The 17,973-nt window shown below is 43.3% G+C and overlaps 1 protein-coding gene across 1 annotated transcript in view; it reads right to left on the minus strand.

The window, feature by feature from the left end:
• STAT6 (signal transducer and activator of transcription 6) overlaps window positions 1-17,973 on the minus strand; it is a 335,411-nt gene that overhangs the window by 226,365 nt on the left and 91,073 nt on the right. The window contains exon 2 of the mRNA XM_077483561.1: window positions 12,171-12,248. The gene's annotated coding sequence lies outside the window, so the exon portion shown is untranslated. The remainder of the gene's footprint in view (window positions 1-12,170; window positions 12,249-17,973) is intronic.

Consider the following 17,973-nt stretch of genomic DNA (forward strand, 5'->3'; position numbering starts at 1 on the left):
GAGAAAGAAGGCAAGCTAGGCAGAGAAAATGTTTTGTGGGCACCCACATAAAATAAAGTGGACTTTATGCACTCATGGGGTTTATCGTGCTTAGACTCTGGGGCTAAAGAGGAGAGATTTCTGCTGCAAAATATCTGTGAGAGATTGTGTTGAAATGCCCGTATTTGCTGCAAAAGTTCTTCAGTAAAATTAACTGTTGAAGTTCCTGGTCTGAAGTTCTTCTGACAAGGGGTGCATGCAGGGCATATCCTGAACAGGGATTGTACAGATGGTATAAAGAGGAGTTGTGAGAAGGCCACCATGTAAGAGTTCAATGTGTGGAGGAATGTGTGGAAGATAGGGCTATATTGCTTTTGCTATGGGTAACCAGCATAGTAGCATGAATGCTATAGCAACCAGCCAGTGGAGAATCATTACTTGGCAGGGGAGATGGTCACCCCGGTAGTGAGGGAGTTGGTGAGCTTGGCACCCCACACCTGGGTCCAACATTGTGGAATGGGGGACCCAGAGACCTGTAGCTACAGTAAAATGTTGATACAGAAGGAAGAATCCAAGTTGAGCTCAGTAACGACAGAGATCTGAGCTAAGGCACAGGAGAGAGCTTCTATTGACACTAGGAGTGAGGTGGCAAGCTACAGCTGTGCTTGTAAGCTTGTAAGCTCTGCTGTGTCCCGGTCATAACTGCTGCTTTTGGAGTAGAAGCATACAGTGTCATGGAAAGAGTGCTGAAATTTTGTATTTCTAATGCCGCGTACACACGTAGCCGACTATCCAACGGACTTAGTCTGGCGGACTTCCCGCCAGACTGTCCGTCTGACTTTCCGAATGGGCTACTTGCCCACACACGGCACTTTTTCAGTGGACTAATACGGCGTACTAAGTCCGCCGTACTATCCGCCCTACTTTTGAAATGAACGGACTCGCCCACACACGCGGAGGAAAGTCCGCTCATTTCGAGCGGGTCTCCAGGTAGGCGGGGGCCGCGAAGGAGACGTTGCTGGCCCCGCCACCTGGTATGGACTTAAAGGGGAACCCCAACGCCGAAAAAATCGGGACATCGCCGGATGATGTCCCCACCCATTATGGTGTCACAGTCCCAGAGGATACTGGGACTGTCGCATGTGACATCAACCCATGTGACATCAACCGATAACCCCGCCCCTTGTCCCTATATAAGTCGCCGCACAGCGCGTCCCTGGCATTGCGGCCGGAGAGAACGTCGAGTCAACATCTCCAGGAGAAGAAGAAGAAGAACGGAAGGCGGTGGCGATGACAGAAGACCGGGCCACCGCCTGTAAAAGAGCTATAAGAAGGCGCGGTGGCCCGGCAGAAGAACCGAAGAGGGGGACAAGACCCCCGAAGTCGGAAGAAGAGGGGGCGGCGGCGAGGAAGAAAGCCGGGCTCCTCCGCTAGCAAAAGAGCTAGAAGAAGATAGCGGGGGAGTCCAGCGAGAAGACCCCCCGAAGACGGAAGACCCCCGGAGCTGTGCAATAAACTATTTTATCTTGTGTGTTGTGTTTTTTTTGTACTTTATTTTACAGGTGAATGGGTAGGGGTACATTGTACCCCATACTCATTCACATACGGTGGGGGGCCGGTATCTGGGGACCCCCTTATTAAAGGGAAATTGTCCAAAATGTCTTGGTATGCTGACACCTTAAGAGTTCCCTTCACTGGAACTAAGGGGCCAAGCCCAACCCCTGCAAAACAACCCCACACCATAATCCCTTCTCCACCAAAATTTACACTTGGCATAATGCAGTCAGGCAAGTACCACTCTCTTGGCAACCACCAAACCCAGACACATTCATCGGATTGACAGACAGAGAAGCATGATCCGTCACTCCAGACAGCACGTCTCCACTGCTCTACAGTCCATTGGTGGTGTGCTTTACATCACTGCATCCAATGATTGCATTGCACTTTGTAAGTCTTGGATGCAGCTGCTCGGCCATGTAAACCCATTCCATGAAGCTCTCTACACACTATTGTTGAGCTAACCTGAAGGCCACACGAAGTTTAGAGGTCTGTAGCTATTGCCTATGCAGACAGTCAGCGACTTCTGCTTACTGTGCGCTTTAGCATGCGCTGACCCTGCTCTATATTTTACGTGGCCTACCGCTTCCTGGCTGAGTTGCTGTTATTCCCAGTTGCTTCCATTTTGTTATAATACCACTAACAGTTGGCCATGGAATATTTAGTAGCAAGGAAGTTTCACGGATGGACTGGTGGCAACCTATCATGGTAACACGCTTGAATTCACTGAGCTCCTGAGAGCGGCCCATTTTTGCATCAACGTTTGTAGAAGCAGTATGCATGCTTTTTTACACACCTGTGGTCATGGAGGTGATTGGAACACCTGAATCCAATGATTTGGAGGGGTGTCTCAATACTTTTGGCAATATAGTGTATGTTCCACCGTTAATTATAGCCCAATGTTTACTGCCGCTGACAATTGTGCTATTACATATACTAACCACTATAACAATCAGAATACTAGACTGATACTAGACTAACAAGACCTATACCTAAAATTTAGCACACTAAAAACACCTATGCTGACTGGTTTAACCTGTGTAAAAAGTGTATATACTTTTACTGTTTTCAGACCATTGTGGTCACATAATCCTATGTGTCAGTCAGTGGAGGCTGCAGGGGGCAGGAGAGAACTCTTGATATCAGCTGGAAAATCTGGGAGTGGTGGAGTCACCCATAGACTCATATGTCCCAGCCATCGCTGACGCTCCCTCCTCACCACTGCAGCTGCCTTTGGTTGGCACTGGGAGCCAAATCATGAAACCAGACTGGTACAGGCTGAAAATTGGTGAGTATATGCATCTTTTATACAAAGGTTAGCCAGCATAGGTGTTAGGTGTGGGGAGTGAACATCTTAACACTAGTTTAAGTCTAGTTAGGTTTAGGCTGGAATTCTACTGTAATATGTACAGAAAAATGGGAGAGAGTTGAAACCTTTAAATTAGGGCTGGGAAAATTAATGATTAATTCCTCGATTAATCGTTAAGTTTTTTTGATCGTTACTCACCTCTCCGCCGGCTTCCGGGTCTTCAGAGAGTTCCGTTGGAGATCCGGTGACGTCACGGACATCAATGTCACCGGACCCCTCCCCCTTTCCCCAAGTGCCTCCGTCTGCTAACGAAGGGAAGGGGGGAGGAGTCCAGTGACGTTGATGTCTGTGACGTCACCGGACAGCCTGGACAGTGATGGTAAATATGGATGTGGTTAACTGGGATCATTCAGTGAGTTAAGTGTAGGCAAATTTGATAACCTCCGTTTTTAACATTGTTGTAAAAAAAACAAAAAATATAAACACTCTGGTATGTCTGCATGACTGGCTAAAAAGATGCCTACTTGCCTACTATAAAGTGACTGACAGTCAATATATTAGATACATTTTATAATTAAAGTTAAACTAACTTTCTACATTTTTATTAAAGTTTAATAAAAAAAATGACTTATGTCAGTGCTACAGTTTGAATTAAAAACTTATTTGTGTGAACTGTGAAGTTAAGTCATAGATTGTGGAAACTAACTAGTGTCGGGTGATTGTATATAGCAGTGATGGCAAACCTTGGCACCCCAGATGTTTTGGAACTACATTTCCCATGATGCTCATGCACTCTGCAGTATAGTTGAGCATCATGGGAAATGTAGTTCCATCACATCTGGGGTGCCAAGGTTCGCCATCGCTGGTATATAGTGTATACCACATTTACCACTGACTACTGCAGATTTGCAAAGCAAGGAGATCAGCTAAGAGTAATTGGATCTGTATGTGCGTTATAATTAATCAAAATTAGTTGATTAATTGATTTTAAAAAAAACGAACACGAACATTTTAATCAGTAACAGCCCTACTTTAAATACATTAACCACTTGCTTACTGGGCACTTAAACCCCTTTCCTGCCCAGACCAATTTTCAGCGCTGATGCACTTTGAATGACAATTGCGCGGCCATACAACACTGTACCCAAATGAAATTTTTATCATTTTTTTTCCCACAAATAGAACTTTCTTTTGGTGGTATTTAATTACAGCTGGGAGTTTTATTTTTTGCTAAACAAATAAAAAAAATGCAAAAAAAAAAAAAAAAAAAATCATGTTTAATAGTTTGTTATAAAAATTTGCAAACAGGTCATTTTGCTCCTTCATTGAAATGCGCTGATGAGGAGGCACTGGTGGGCACTGATAGGCACAGTTAAGGCGGCACTAATAGGCACAGATAAGGTGGCACCGATAGGCACAGATAAGGCAGTACTGATGGGCACAGATAAGGCGGCACTGATGGGCAAAGATGATCACAGATAAGATGGCACGGATGGGTGGCACGGATGGGCACTGATAGGTACCACTGATAGATGGGACTGATGGGCACTGATATGTGGCACTGATAGGTGGCCCTGCTGGGCACTGATGGGAAGCACTGATGGGCAATGTTTGATGACACTGATGGGCACGGATATGTGGCACTGAGGTGCAGCACTGTTGTGGCAGATTGTGGGCACTGATAGCTGGCACTGTGGGCACTGATAGGTGGCACTATGGGCACTGATGGGTGGCACTATGGGCACTAATGGGTGGCACTATGGGTGGCACTATGGGCACTAATAGGTGGCACTGATGAGTGGCACTTTTCCTACACATGGGTGGCACTGGCAAGGGGCAGGTGGGCACTGAAGAGCTGACTCCAGCTCGCCGTGATCGGGACTGAAGTCCCTCTCACGGCCGCCGGTGATCGGCTTTTTTTAAAAACTAGCCAATTACCGGCTCTGTTGTGATCACATGATCAGCTGTCATTGGCTGACAGCTGATCACGTGGTAAGGGGTCGGGATCGACCCCTTGCTCGGATCCGTGATCAGGCGAGTCTCATAGACTCGCTGATCACAGAGCGCGCTGTGCGCACTCCTCAGGGGGCGCGCAAGCCGCTCATGCATGGGTTGACGTCAATAGACGTAGTCCCGGCAAAGCAGGTCCGCGCCGTCATTTGGCTATAGTGCGGATCTCTAGTGGTTAAGGGTATTAAAAGCAGTAGCCCTAGCAAGAGGAAATCTCAAAACTAACCTTACAATGTATTATTTTACTGAAAGAGTAGCTGGCGTTTGAGTCAACGGTAAGTTAAATTAACCGATTCAGCCCCGGAAGATTTTATCCCCTTACTGACCAGAGCACTTTTCACGATTCGGCACTGCGTCTCTTTAACTGACAATTGTGCAGTTGTGTGATGTTGTACCCAAACAAAATTGACGTAATTTTTTTCCCACAAATAGAGCTTTCTTTTGCTGGTATTTTATCATCTCTGAGGTTTTTATTTTTTGCACTATAAACAAAAAAATAGCGACAATTTTGAAAAAAAAAAACACAATATTTTTTACTTTTTGCTATAATAAATATCCAATTTTTTATTTATTTTTATAAAAAGCTAATTTTCTCTAGGTTTAGGCCGATATGTATTCTTCTACATATTGTTGGTAATAAAAATCACAATAAGCGTATATTGATTGGTTTGCGCAAGAGTTATAGTGTCTAAAAAATAGCGGATAGATTTATAGCATTTTTATTTTTTTAAATTTTTTTTTACTAGTAGTGGAGGCCAGCTGACGATTTTTATTGAGACTGCGACATTATGGCAGACACATCGGACAGTTTTGACACATTTTTGGGACCATTGGCATTAATTAATACAGCTATCGATGCTATAAAAATGCACTTATTACTGTAAAAACTTCACTGGTAGTGAAGGGGTTAACACCAAAGGGCAATCAAGGGGTTAATTGTGTTCCCTGGTGTGTGTTCTAACTGAAGGGGGGGAGGGGACTGACTAGGGGAGATGACAGATCGCTGTTTGTACTTTGTAACGAACAGACGATCTGTTACTTCTTCCCTCAGAGAAGATCCCGGTTCTCGCTGTGTTACGAGCCATCGAGGGATCCTGACGGTCATCTAGACAGCCGGGCACTCGCATCCGCTCCGGGGCCCCTAGCGGCCGCCTTGAGGAGCGACGTGACATGACAGCAATTCGCCCACCCGTGCCAGTATAACTGCAGTGGCTGGTCGGCAAGCAGTTAAATATGCTTGGTACAAACATAGATCTATTCTCAAACAAAAAGTGGCTATAAAAAAAGAAAAAGGAAAAATTAAAATGACAAAAAAAAAAAAATCTACTGCTAAAACTCTTCTATGTTTCTGTGTTTTCGGAGCTGCCAATTAATGATGAGCTCAGGTGGGTTACTTTGAACATAAGTGTGAACTGAGCAATCCTGCTGGGAGGTTGCCAAAGCTGACAGCTAATCTTTGGCATCAGAAGCATTCCATACCCTGCAGCCACGTGTATAAATGCCCCTTGCATAGGTGTGGCTGCTTGGCTATGAGCCTGAGCTTATCCTAATCAGAAGATATATGCCATTTTGTTCTGATTACTGGATTCGACTGACAGAGCGTGATTAAGTGGCTGATGCTAGGAACAGGAATTGATACCTTGCACTTCCACTTATGTTAGTATAAGGTTTCTAAAGTTGTGGTCTCTTTTTTAAAAAGAATGTCCACTGTGTTAAAAAAAAAAAATAATCAGATCAACATGTGGAATGAAGAAATAGAAATTACGGACAGGCATATAAAACAGTATGAACAAAAGATATCATCACAAATCCTAATGCCATAATTTCCCCTAGTTATTATGAGCAATCTCTGCATGTGTCCAGATAAACAATTACAATAGATTAATGTTGGAAATTCCCATCCAAAAAAGGAAGGCAAAGTTCCACAAAACAAAACAAATGTATGGTAAATATGACCAAATCACGGTAATACATATACAAATAAAAGACAGAGACAGAATAAGTTAGAAACATGTCCACAAAGACACAATCAACACTATACTGACACACAACCAAAATTAAAGTGATATTAAAGTCAAAGGTTTTTTTTAATTTATTTTTTATTTAAAAAAAAAAAAATGTTATACTTACTTGCTCTGTGCAATGATAGCTCTTTCTTTTTTTGGTGGCCTTCCCCCACCAGTGTTCTCCACTCCTCCTCTCTTCCATGTGCTATGGGGCCGCCCATGCAGGTACACTCTTGAGACAGTGTGGCTCAGCAATGCCCCCTGCTCTATTGGGCTGTACTAATGATCCGACGTTAGTGCAGCGATCTCCCCTGCTGTTCTTTTGGGTTTTGACAGGGGGAAGGGCCCCCCTCCAGAACATTCCGGTCAGTGCACTTAACCACTGGCTGAGAGCACTGATCAGGATCTGTGCGGCTGCTGGTTTTCCAGCATACTCATCTGACAGAAGCTGGCCAAACTGTCGGTCCGGCTGCCATACACCGGCAGATGTCGTGCGACATTCAGCCAATGTATACTAGGCTTAACAGGATTTGACTGACAGCAGCAGGAGCCAATGGTCTGCTCTCAGAGTATCCTGTGAGAAGAGGAAGTCAGTGGGGCTCTACTGCAGATGGCACAGCACTGGATCGTGAGAGGAAGCTGGTAAGTGTTTAGGGATGGGTGGCTAGGAGAAGAGCTGGCAAAACTTTTTTTTACCTTAAAGTGGTTGTAAACCCACTCTCATCCTTTCTAAACTACTGTCATAGTGGTTATCTATAAGGATATACATGCCTCCTGCATGAACCTTACCTGTCATATGTCTCCCCTCTGTTATGAGACTCAAAAAACTGCAGATTCTGTGGGTGGGTCTGTTGTCCGGAGCTCGGCGGGTGGAGTCATGATGTCAGTAGACCTGCCGCCCACCTCTACACTCCCCTTGACAACATGTATTTTCTCCTGTGTATTTCTTACACTGAACTTCTGCTATGATCACTAACATCCAGTCAAAACCCCAAAAAGTCGCCATATGACTTCAGCATGCCCAATCATGCTAAGGTGTGGAGCAGCCAATCCTGAGAGAGCTGGAGAAGGAAGGAGGAATGGATCTGAAGTACACAGAATGCCTCTCTCAGGCTTGTGCATGAGATATGCAAATCACCTGTCACTCACATTAAGGGGGAAGAACTGACTCCTGTTTCTCTGTGTGTCAGTTTTTATCTCACTGAAAAAAGATAAGAGAACTGCTCAGAGCTGGATTATCTCTTCGTGGCAAGACTGGGCACAGATGATATGAAATCCTATACTGTACAAGGTACAAGCCTTAATTAAAAAATGTTTTTTTATGGGGTATACATCCACTTCAATGCAAAAAATACAAATATGAACACAATGGATATACAAATTGTCTATTTTATTACAAAACTAAAATGTTATGGATAAAATAAAAGGCTGAGAGTACAAAAAACCATCACCCATTTTTACATAACCAAAAGCCTAAGCACTCTAGTTCCTGCATGAGATCATGTATATAGTATAGATTTGTAACAATTCACAAATAGTTCAATGTGAGATGACTCAATACGTTTCAATATTCTTCAGAGGTTGGAGAAGTCAAATGTATATACTGTACAGGGTGTTCAGATAAATCAGTCAACCACAAATATAAAAAAAAGGCCAATCTCTCAACCAAGGCCCACCTTGACCGGTCACTGTACGGGGGTAGTGGAGCACACATAAAGATCACAGGTGACGCCTTAAATAGGTAACTTCCTAATCCCCTTATTCGCATATGTATGTTCACAGAGTGATGGCAGCCAAAGAAAGAAAGACAGCAGACTGCACAATCGAGGTGAATAGAAGAATCCTCCACACTGATAGATTGTATTCTAACAGCGGAGGGTTCTCCTCCCATTGCCCAGGGTCTGATCAAGAAAAAATTTCCAACAAGCCTGTTTGACAGAAGTCAATAATTAAATCAACTTCTGCTGAATGGGAGCAGTCACATATAGATTCAAATTTGGCTGATCACTGCTGAAGCAGCCACATTTTATTCCATCTATGGCTAGATGAATTAGAGTGGAGGACTAATAATAGGCAGCTTGTGGACTTTCAAATGGGCTTGCTGGACACCACACCCACTGGACATGGTGACCTAGAATGCAGACTATGTGGCTTAGTGATAAACTCAGGTACCTACAGCTGTACCATCAGGAAAGGAGACCTCCAAACAATGAGTTCAATCTAAAGGTATTCCTAAACATCAGTCTACTGTTAGCTAACTAGATTAAGGGCAAGTTTACACTGGAATGTATGCATTCCCGCGTGTTCCCTTGCATTCTATTTTTTACATCCCATTCATTTTAAATGGCCTACAAAATGCACTGTAATGTGCATAACATTGTGGAAGCACTACTTTTGCAAATTGCAAATCCTACTGAGGTACCCTGTGGTTTGGTGGCTGCAAACATTAGGGCGCCTCTAATTATTTAACACCTGCACACATCTCGCAAGGGCAGCACATTCATGTGCAGTGCAGGAAACACATAGGAATCACCTTTCCTGCACCATGTTCTGGTGCTAATGAGTCCTTAGTAATAATCATTAGAATATAGGGCCAAAACAACCATACAACCTAGGAGGCCTAGCTGATCCTCATAGAACATGCACACTGGGGTGGTGCTCACTGAAAAAGTCAGCAGTAGAGCCTCAGCCAGAGGTGGATGCCTTATTGACTCCAAAAACAATGAGGCAGTGTGCCATCGGACGATAATACTATGGCAGTAAAAGCAGTTTGAAAAAGACCAGGAGGACCGAAAGCTGCACCTTGAGAACTAGCAGAACTGATATTATAAAACATACAGTGATTGATACAACTTTTCCCTGCAATAGCCAGCAACAAATCAAACGACTAAGTGACAAACAGAAATAAAATACTCTGGAATTTGCACGAGAACTGTTTTTGCATGTTCATATTGTAGCAAAATGATTATAAAATCAGTGGATAAGTAGTGCTGTCATGATGAATGATTTGATACAGTTGCACAGCCTTGCAATAAAGTAAACCAACAACACTAAAAACAACTTCAGTGGCTTAGAGTAAAGTGAGGAAATGAAGAAACTGCTTTTATTTATTAAGGGAAGCTATTGGCAAGTAACCAGAGGTGTAAAACAACTCCTTTTATTTATTCCTCTGATTTTATAGCAAAGTGTGTGTACATTTCTAATTATTTAACATTTCAGCCCTCTGAGTAAATTTAGCAATACTAGAATATAAAAACGAATTGACTCAGCAAGACACGCTGCATTGTGCAATTTAATGGTCACACAATGTTCATACACCCTGTTGACAAACATTTCAAAGTGCATCAGTTATATGTCAAGTAAGATTGCTGTGTTGTAGGGATGAGCTTCGAGTTCGAGTCGAACTCATGTTCTACTCGAACATTGCCTGTTCGCCTGTTCAGCGAACAGTGAACAATTTGGGCTGTTCGTAGCAAATTCGAAAAGCCAGAACACCCTATACAAGTCTATGGGAAAAATCTAAAGTGCTCATTTTAAAGGGTAATATGCAGATTACTGTCCTAAAAAGTGTTTGGGGACCCGGGTCCTGCCCCAGGGGACATGGATCAATGCAAAAAATGATGTAACGGAAACCTGCGTTACATCAGAGGGGGCGGGGTCACCCACACGTCACTGGGGAACCCCTGGCTTCCCTCTGCAGCGTCAGAGGGGCGGGGTCAGGTGACGGGTGGCCCCACCCTCCCAATATAAGAAACGTCAGCGCTGTGCTCTCTGCAGTGTCTCCGGAGAGGAGACAGAAGAAGGATGTATGGACAGCGCTGGACTGAGAGATTCCCCGTCGCTGGATATGATCATCCATCGCTGGACCCCGGAGATCCGTCGCTGGATAGCAAGAGTGGATTAGCACCGCTGGAATCTTTTTTTTTTTTTTTTTCATTTTTAATAAAGGAATTTTTCAAAAGTGTGTTTGTCTTATTTAACCATTTTGACACTTTCTTTGTGAAATGGTAGGGGTACTTTTGTACCCCCTTACCATTTCAAACAGGGGGGGGCGGGATCTGGGGGTCCCCTTGTTAAAGGGGGCTTCCAGATTCTGATAAGCCCCCCGCCCGCAGACCCTCACAACCAATGGCCAGGGTTGTGAGGATGAGGCCCTTGTCCTTATCAACATGGGGACAAGGTGCTTTGAGGGGTCACAGACCCCCAAAGCATCCTCCCAATGTTGAGGGTATGTGGCCTGGTACGGTTCAGGAGGGGGGGGGGCGCTCTCTCGTCCCCCCCTCTTTTCCTGCGGCCTGCCAGGTTGCGTGCTCGGATAAAGGGTCTGATATGGATTTTTAGGGGGACCCCCACGTCAATTTTTTTTAAAAATTTGATGCGGGGTTCCCCTTAATATCCATATCAGACCTGAAGGGTCTGGTATGGATATTTGGGGGGACCCCCACGTCAATTTTTTTTTTAAATTTGACACGGGGTTCCCCTTAATATCCATGTCAGACCTGAAGGGCCTGGTAATTGAATTTAGGGGAACCCCCACGCTTTTTTTTTTAATCAATGAATGAATGAATTGTCGGCTAATACAGAGAACACTCATTGAGTGTTCTCTGTATTACGGAGACCCGACAATTTAGCCGCAAGTGATTTTAAAAGACTTTTTTTCCTGCACAAATGACACTTTGTGCAGCGACAGTTCTAAGCACCAGAAACATGCGCCCCTTCACAGGCATACTATAGATACCCCCCAGCTATGAAATTTAAAGGAATATTACACTTTTATTGTTTCACTTTAATCATTATTAAAATCACTGCTCCTGAAAAAACGTCCATTTTTAAAACTTTTTTTTGCATTGATCCATGTCCCCTGGGGCAGGACCCGGGTCCCCAAACACTTTTTAGGACAGTAACTTGCATATTACCCTTTAAAATGAGCACTTTAGATTGTGAACGTTCGAGTCCCATAGACTTTAATAGGGTTCTAAAGTTCACACGAAGTTTAGGTCTGTTCGCAGGTTCTGGTGCGAACCGAACAGGGGGGTGTTCGGCTCATCCCTACTGTGTTGTAAATCAGCAGCCAAAAATCTATTTCCATTTGGAAAAGTACATTTTTGTTTACTGACCTTCCAAAAATTGCTATGCCTAGATTACATTTGTTAGTAATTGTTACATTTATTTATCCAAACATTGCTCAGCAATAACATGCTACAATATCTAACAGACTACTTCATGTAGCAGCCATTCTTGCTTGCTAACAGATTCTTTTTAGGCATGTGAGATGTGACTAATCACTTTATGGTCATGTTGTCACTTACCCTTTCTTGCCTCCTAGAAGAAAAGTTCCCAGCTCTTCCGTGATCAGGAGAAAATGAGGGAGGTAGTTGCAAAACAACCTAGAAAATAAATATTGAAGCATCAGCAATAAAGCTGGATTCCTCCATAATCATTTCAGATATGAGACCTGATGATATTTAACCACTTAAGGATTCTTTCTGTATTTGCGCTGCGGAACAAGCGCAGTTTTTTGGGAAAAAAATTCCTTTTTTTAACCGTTTAAAGTCCACACTTTTCAATGAGTTAGCATGACTCAAAATGTGCGCTACCAAACGGTGGAGCAGAACGTTAAAGGGTTAATAAAAAATAAGACAACAGTAAAGTTAGCCCAATTTTTTTTTTTATATTGTGAAAGGTAATGTTACGTCGAGTTAATTGAGACCCAACATGTCACGCTTCGAAGTTGCTCCCACTTGTGGAATGGCGACAAAACTTTACCTTTAAAAATTTCCATAGGCGACGTTTAAAAAATTCTACAGGTTGCAGGTTTGGAGTTACAGAGGAGCTATAGGGCTAGAATTAATTTTCTTGCTCTAATGATTGCAGCAATACCTCACATGTGTGGTTTGAACACCATTTTCATATGCGAGTGCTGCTCACGTATGCATTCGCTTCTACGGGCGAGCTCGGCGGGGCGGGGTGCATTTAAAAAATGTTTTTTTTATTATTTATCTTACCTTTTATTTTTACACTGTTCTTAAAAAAAAAAATGGGTCACTTTCACTCCTATTACAAGGAATGTAAACATCCCTTGTAATATAAACAAAAGCATGACAGGACCTCTTAAATATGAGATCTGGGGTCAAAAAGACTATGGGTGGAAGTGACATTTTGACGTCGCTTCCTCACTGCAATGATATGGAGATGGGTGGGGGCAAGCTTCTCCTCACTTGTCTCCATGTCAGACTAGGCAGAGGATACAATCGCCTCCGCCACTATCGACAGCTCCGGTAAGCGGCATAGGGCACCGGAGAGTGGCGGAAGGGAGGGGGCCCTCTCCTGCTGCTGATTAAAGTGATCTCGAGGCGAATCCGCCGCAGAGGCCACTTTTATCTTAAAGCGCACCGCCTACTTTTGAAGATGATACTGGGGTTATGGTAACTAGCTGCTACCATGACAATGGTATTCCTCTTCAAAGTAGCAATGTAAAACAATGGCGGGCAGTCCGGAAGTGATTAAAGCAGAACTTCACTATCTCAATCAACACTGACTATTTTTAATCCTTATGTTGCTAGCATAAGTACATAGATAGGATTTGAAAAGGAAAAAAAACTGTAAATAATAGCTGCCATCACAACAGAGATTTTGTAATATATTAAAACAAATGTGGAATAGTAAAGTGCAGCGCTGATGATGGTAAATAAATAATTCACAATCAATTAAAACTACAAAAGAACATAATATCCAAAAAGTGCAAAAACGTGAGACAAAATTGTAAAACAAAATAAAAATACTTGTGTCGATATGATCATGACAAATATTCTGGAAGTGAAACAAAATTGTATCAACTATAAATGCATAATAAAGTCAATAAAGTGCTGGAATAAATAAGGTGACTGTGTGAGTTGTCTGTAGATATCCACCACCATAAGGAAAGAGGCTTACCGGATACAATGGACCCAACTAGGCTTATGCCTAATGAGTCTAAAAGGCTTATTGGTGTAATCACAACCGGGGAGATGTACAGCAACTCCGACTTCCAATATGCACCAAAACAGGCAAAGATCCGTCACTAGACTGACTCTGTGAAAATCCACCGAAGGTATAGTGGCCGGTATGGACTGCGGTTCTTCCCAGTATTAGATATGGCCAGAGGAGCACAGCGGTGCAAACTCGTGACCTCACAGTGCTCTGTACCTGCCCGCTGTGAATGGCCAGGGTATCATGTGATTGCTATAACCAATCATAGCGATCACATGATTACATGTAAGCAAAACTGTCATCAATGGCTTCCATTCATAACATCTTGCTTACAATTGTAATGCTGTGATTGGCCCACAGCTATCACATGGTACCTGGCACCCTGTACCATGTGATTAGCTCAAGTCAATCACAGCATCACAATATTAAGCAACTGTTATGAATGAAAGCTATTTGTGACAGTTAAACCTTCTGCTGATAACAGTGATTATCAAAAATAAATAAAAGAACAGAATAGACTAGAATACAATAGCAACAAATAGACTGGAACTTAGAATAACATAGAAAGAATCTAACCATCTTCTGAAGTTCGGATTTCAAATAGAATAAATTTGAATTTGAATACATAAGAATAGAAAAAAAGAATAGAATAGAATAGACTATAATAGAATAGAGAAGAATAGAATTAAAATAAAACCAATAGAATAGAATATAACCATTTACCCAAATTCAAATAGAATCAATTTGAATTTAAATAGAATAGAAAAGAATAGATTTTCACTGGTGACAGCTTCATCTTCACTTACATCTGTAGGCCCTATGCTTGTATTATGCCTCTCATTCCTGAAGTGCCAGGGCTGCCCTGTATACTGATGGTAATAGGTTACCTGAGGCCAGCCATGGAACTTTTCATCCCCCTGTAGGCAGACCTGGACTTGAGGCAAGACCATAGGATCATCAGGGATTTTACAGGGACCAGAAGAAGAGGACCGCTGACTGGAAGTGTCAGTGGATGGGCTGACAGGACAGAAGCTACTATGAAAGAATATGCAGGATAAGGAGGCCCTATGCAGACACCCATAGTGCCACTGTTCCTGCCAGCGTGAGCGAGGTAGGCAGCGGGTCTGAAACTGCTACCATGGGCCGACAGCATGATCAACACCTCTCCAACAGGATCCTCATCATCATCACCACAGACTAGGGGTGAGTGAAGGCTCTAAGGGCCGGGAATGTACACACACTCAGGGCCAGATTTCCCACAAGGCCACTGAGGCCAAGCTGGGGCGGCAGTGGTGCAGGGTGGCGCTGCATGCGCTGCCCGCAAATCGGAGCTGAAAATCCCCACTGTCTGTCACAGACAGCCGGCATGAGCAGCACACACACGTAGTGCCAGTACTGCTTTTTATTTGATCAAGGAGCGGGCCACGGGTGGGCTGGGCCTTGAGCTCCACTGATGCTCTTGCCCCACCTCTTGCTATGCTGCCTGCAAGCAAGCGTGATCGGACTCGGAGGAACAGAGTCCTCAGTAGGAGGAGTCTTACCATGGCACAGAGTGGAGTGGGCTCAAGTGAAACTAGCAGCAGCAGTGTGGAGGAATTGATCAGATTCAGAGCTGAGCTGGCCAGGAGGACAAGGTAGGTCTTCTTTCTCCTCCCCTGGCTCCCGCACCCCATGTGTAGAACTGGAAAAGTAGAACATTTTAAAATTTAATGGGCACACTGGCTGCATTTGATGGGCACACTGGCAGCATATGATGGGCACACTGGCAGCGTTTGATGGCAGTGTGGCAGCATTTGATGGCCACAGTGGCAGCGTTTAATGGGCACAGTGGCAGCATTTGATGGCACAGTGGCAGCTTTTGATGGCACAGTGGCAGCATTTGAGGGCACAGCGGCAGCGTTTAATTGGCAAAGTGGGAGCGTTTGGCACAGTGGCAGCATAATCGATCATCTTTGGGTAAAGTTTAGCTTTACTTGCCATTGAGTCATAACTTTTAAACACTTTGTCTTACGAAAATATTATTGATGAGTTTGCCAAAAGAAAAGTTAGAACTAAAAAATTTCTGACCTGTGAAATGTCTTCATTGTGTTTTTATTTGCTGCACTTATTGCAGGTACAGTACTGTGCTAAGATGGTTAGTGCTCCTGTCCATTATACAGCATGTCAGGGTTGTTAGGGGACATTGTGTGGTTACATGTGTGCCTAACAGGCTCATCAGTCAGCTTATCATTGCCTTTTCTGAGGGTTTCATTTACTTTCAGGAATTAGGCTGTTTAGGGCTTGTAAGTTTTAAATCTGTGAATGAGTTGCTCGATATTGTGTTTTTACATATATTTTCCCCCACTTTGTTTTAAGGAAAAGTTAAACACTTCACCCCCGGACCATTTGGCCGGCCAAGGACCGGGGCACTTTTTGCAATTCGGCACTGGGCCGCTTTAACTGACAATTGCGCGGCCGTGTGACGTGGCTCCCAAACAAAATTGACGTCCCTTTTTCCCCACAAATAGAGCTTTCTTTTGGTGGTATTCACCTCTGTTGTTTTTTTTTCTTTGCACTATAAAAAAAAAAGAGTGACAATTTTGAAAAAAAAAAAACATTTTTACTTTTTGCTATAATAAATATCCCCAAAAAATATATACATTTTTTTTTCCCTTAGTTTAGGCGGATACGTATTCTTCTACATATTTTTGTTAAAAAAAATTGCAGTAAGCATTTATTGATTGGTTTGCGCAAAAGTTATAGCGTCTACAAAATAGGGGATAGTTTTATGGCATTTTTATTCATAATATTTTTTTACTAGTAATGGTGGCGATCAGCAATTTTCATCGCGACTGCGACATTATGGAGGACATATCGGACACTTTTGGCGCTATTTTAGGACCATTCACATTTATACAGCGATCAGTGTGATTAAAAATGTACTGATTACTGTGTAAATGTGACTGACAGTGAAGGCGTTAACCAGGAGGGGGCGCTTCAGGGGTTAAGTTTGTCCTAGGGAGTGATTCTAACTGCTGGGGGGGGGGGGGGGGAGGGGCTGTGTGTGACATGACACTGATCACTGCTCCCGATCTGTGTCAGTGTCACTAGGCAGAACGGGAAAATGTTTCTTTGCAATAGCATTTCCCCATTCTTCCTCTTCGTGAGACGATCGCGGGTATGCCTGCAGACATCGAGTCCACAGAACCCACGGTCACACTCACGGAGCTTGCACGCACGCACATGCACTCCTACTATCCAAGGCTCGCGAGATCATGCACAATAACGTGATAACGTTAAACTGCGGCGGCTGGTCCGCAAGCGGTTAAAGAGCAGTACACATACAGTACACAGTGTGTCACAGAACATGACATGTAGACATGATAGCGTTTTTAAAATTTTCTAAATAAATTTATGAAGTGAGGATCCCGCCTCCATGTGTTTATTTAGGTTATCACCTCTAGCTGTGATTCCTGAAGAATCCAATGAGTTTATTAATTTGTCAGTTCCTAAGGGTTCATGTTCTTTATTGATCTAATTGTTGATATACTGTAGATTTAGGTATATCAATGAGAATAGGCTGTCAAGCTCTTTTTGTGATTAGATCATTTGGTCAGATGACCTTTTAGTCAAATTTGACTTTACTGTAAATCTTTTTGTTTATTCTCTGCTTTTGGTCAGGGGCTTGTAAGTCCCTGGTCATTCTTTTCTTGCTTCATCTCAAATTTATTTTTTTGATAAGCAGTATGAAGATTCAATAGTGAAGCATTGGAAGGCTTTTGGTGTAGCTACATAATCTCCTCAGAGGCTCTGCCATCTACATTCTCACATGCTCCTCTCAGTTCAGTACAGGGCTCTGCTTTTCTTTTAGTAAATCACAATGCATTTCTGCTACAGTGCTGCAGAAATCTGCTTTGCAAAACACTGTTGCCTGGTAGGAAGTTTGTTCTCAAAGCCAGAGTCCATTGAGCATGGTGGAAGTGATCCCTGGTCTTCCAGTTTGATGGTATCGTGTTCCTTTGGCTGCTGAATCACAGCTCTGCCTTGCTCCACATTTATTTCCTGGTGTTGGTAGAGTTTGCCAGGATGGAGATTTAGACTCCTACAAAAAAGACACGGTATCTTTTTAGAACCACCTTATCAAAAACAAGTATACCGTTTATG

The sequence above is a fragment of the Lithobates pipiens genome, unplaced genomic scaffold (genome assembly GCF_037356315.1).
Source record: "Lithobates pipiens isolate NorthernLeopardFrog02 unplaced genomic scaffold, aLitPip1_a1.2 Scaffold_16, whole genome shotgun sequence".
Taxonomy (NCBI): Eukaryota; Metazoa; Chordata; class Amphibia; order Anura; family Ranidae; genus Lithobates; species Lithobates pipiens.